Source organism: Nicotiana tomentosiformis, chromosome 8 (genome assembly GCF_000390325.3).
Source record: "Nicotiana tomentosiformis chromosome 8, ASM39032v3, whole genome shotgun sequence".
Lineage (NCBI taxonomy): Eukaryota > Viridiplantae > Streptophyta > Magnoliopsida > Solanales > Solanaceae > Nicotiana > Nicotiana tomentosiformis.
Genome location: NC_090819.1, coordinates 124,162,620 through 124,166,098, shown reverse-complemented (window position 1 = coordinate 124,166,098; position 3,479 = coordinate 124,162,620). Strand labels below are relative to the sequence as shown.

The window sequence follows — 3,479 nt, the reverse complement described above, 5'->3', positions numbered from 1 at the left end:
GGTCGCACTCCTCGGTTTTGGGACGTGACACCTTCTTAGGTTTAGATTCCATATATTGTCCTCCATGTTTTGAGCAATAGTAGACTCTGGATTGGTTGAAATTAGGAATAATTTTGGGTAGACCTCCTTTAGTGTAGTGTGCCCCAACCATTTATCCTTCCAAAATTGGATGTGTGCACCATTTCACACTTGTTGTGATGTATTTCTTGAGAAATCCTCCCAAAGTTTCATGATATTCTTCCACAGCCCAGTTCCCTATGGTGTTCAAACCACATTAGTGCACCAGTGACTAGAAGTCCCATATTTTGCTTGGATGATCTCTTTCCAGAACCCAGCTTCCCCCTGGTTATACCTCCAGTACCACTTCATAAGCATGCTTTTGTTGTAAAGTGCCAGATCTTTAACTCCAAGCCTCCCCAAGTGTTTTGGGCATTGTAACTTTGGACCATTTGACTAAGTGGAACTTATGCTATTTACTGTTACCTTCCCATAGGAAAGATCTTCTGAGTTTGTCAAGTTGTTTTTGCACTTTGACTGGGATTAGGAATAGGGATATAAAATAAGTAGGTATACTATCCAAAACACTACTGATGAGTGTTAATATACCCCCAAAAGAAAGGTATTGTTGCTGCCATGATGCCAATCTTTTCTCAAACTTTTCAATGATCACATTCCAAATATCAGTTGCTTTGTGTCTAGCACCCAATGGGAGATGATCCTGTGGTGCAGAACATAATGTCAGTCAGCTTCTCCAAGTCAGGTACCATATTAATAGGATAAATGATACTCTTGGACATGTTGATGTGAAGTCCTGAAATAGCTTCAAAAATCATCAGAGTAAGATTGAGATATTGTATTTGAGTTTTTTCTTCACCACAGAAAACAAGAGTGTCATCAGCAAATAAGAGGTGGGATACGGAGATTGATGAGCCTGAGATGTTCCCCACTTCAAAACCTTTCAACCATTGCAATTGCTTGGTCTTTTCTAGCATTCTACTAAGCCCCTTCATAGACGGAATGAAGAGAAAGGGAGACATGGGGTCTCTTTGCCTAATCCCTCTTTTGGAGAAAAAAATTCCACTGGACTTATGTTAACAAGAATAGAGTACTTTACTGAGGTGAAGCTATATCTAATCCACTTAATCCATCTTTCACCAAATCTCATTTGCCTTAGTATTGATATAAGATAAGGCCAGTTGAGTTTGTCAAAGGCTTTATCGTTTTTGCTTGTTATGTTTACTTAAATAGTTATTTTAAAATACTTGTTATTTTAGAAAAATTAAGATAGAATTAAAAAAAATTCCACCTTCACTATTATCCTAATAAATGTGGAGAGAAACTAATATGAAGAAAGTAAAAATAATAACAAATTATAATCAAGAATAGATAAAGGCAACTTAATTAAACTATTATTTTAATTAATGAGTACATTTTTTAAGAGTCGGCAAACATGATAAATAAAAGAGAAAGTAGAGAGTACTATAAATTATTTTGACCCGTATAAATATTGATCCAACCCGCGCATTGGACACATTATTTCTCTGGTCTAACATTTTTAATCTATATATCTGTATAATTTTTGGTTCATTAAGAGCTGATGTGATGTTCAGGATTTTCTTTTCTCTCATTTTTTTACTTTTCTCCTTATTTGTTTAATTAGAGAATTAACCATATTCTGAACTATTATAGAATTTTATTTGTACAATAATTGTTCCTTACTAAGTTAAAGCATAGTAATAACAGAAATAAATATTCATAAAGAAAATTCATGATATGTTAATTAAGCCGGAGATAAAATGTTGTTGTTCCATTATACAGTTTCAGGTATTGAAAAAGAAGTTACATTAATTTGGAATAGTTAAAAGAGCATTAATGAGCACATTACTCAAAGTATAACGGCAATTTCTCTTTAATGAGACTATTGTCTAAACTATAAGAGAGTGTAAATTTTTATACAATGGTGAAAAAAGCAAACATAAGCATTTTAAATATGGAGAAAGCATCTCTGAAGTTAGTTTTTACTACGGCACTTCTTATTGTTGCAATAGGTTTGTGAATTGTGACTCTATCTCTCTCATTTTTTCTTATAGAACATGGAAAAAATGACCGCAATTTGTTTGGGAAAATTATTGTTGTTATCATTAAAAATAGGACATGAAGGAATTCGAGAATTAAGGAGAAGATTAGTAGGTAGTTGAATGTGTCTCTTTTTCATGCCAGTAATATTAGTATTAGTCTCATATTTTCTTATCCGCGAAATTCTATATATTATTATACGTTGTTTCTTTTGTTTCGATTTTTTTATCTTCTTATTTTGTTGTTATTCATGATTATTGAGCCGAGTCAATTGAAAATAACTTTCTCTAACTTCACAAGGTAGGATAAGATATGCGTACATATTATTCGTCCTAGACCCCACTTTATGAGATTACATTGGATTTATTAGTGTTGCTATCGTTAAAATGACTAATGACATTTATTTACAGATCTTCTATGTTCTAAAGTGGCAGCTCAATCAGAATGCACAAAAGATGAAGATTGTGCCCATATGAGTGTATATCATTGCAGACCTTTTTGTGACGCTTTTGAAGTTTGTGACTGTATTCCCTATACCACTCAAGATCATGGCAATACAGATACAAATGGCAGTCCAAATTTATCCCCCGTTTAATTTTGGTTTTCCTTCATATTTTCCTTATTTTTCTAAATAGAGAATTAATCATAATCCACCCTGATATTTATTGAATTTTGTATACAAGGGATAGAGAGATTTATGGATTGTTCTGGTTCAATGCAAAATCACCTTCCCTCAACATTACGCAAAATTTGTAAACATAAAGTTTAGACAAACAAAAAAGAAGGAAAATAAGAAACTTCTGTTTTGCAAACTTTCACTGTGTTCTACTTTAGCTTTAGATGGTTACATAATTATAAACTATCACTACTAAAAAAACTGTCACAAAGCGTCCACAAAAACCGACCGAAATCAGTCGAAATCGAACAAAAACCGACCGATTACCGACCGATTTTAATTCATCAAAAAAAGAATGGTTGCAATAGGGTAGCGACCGCAGTCGGTCGATATGACCGACCGATTTCGGTCGGTATTCGTCAACGCACTTTGACCAAATTATCTGACAAAAAATAACCATACCGACCGACTTCGGTCGGTAGTTTTGAAAATAATTTTAAATTATTTTTAAATTAGCGACCAACGTCGGTCAGTACTTTAATTATTATTTTTTTTAAAAATTATTCAATTCCGACCGATTTCGGTCGGAATGTTTAAAATATTTAAAATGTAAAATTAAAAGTTCCGACCGCAGTCGGTCGGAATGTTAAAATATTTAATATTTAAATTCAACAATTCCGACCGAAGTCGGTCGGTAACTTTGAATTTCTGGGAAATTCAAATGAACAGTTCCGACCGACTTCGGTCGGTAGGCGGTCGGTTTTCTGGGTATATTTTTGGCAGAATA

The 3,479-nt window shown here is 33.6% G+C and overlaps 1 long non-coding RNA gene across 1 annotated transcript; it reads left to right on the top strand.

Moving 5' to 3' along the window:
* The first annotated feature begins 1,970 nt into the window (after positions 1 to 1,970).
* LOC104118946 (uncharacterized) lies at positions 1,971 to 2,888 on the top strand. The gene is made up of 2 exons (XR_691337.1): positions 1,971 to 2,048; positions 2,487 to 2,888. It is a non-coding gene; the product is annotated as an uncharacterized lncRNA (long non-coding RNA).
* The last annotated feature ends 591 nt before the right edge of the window (positions 2,889 to 3,479 follow it).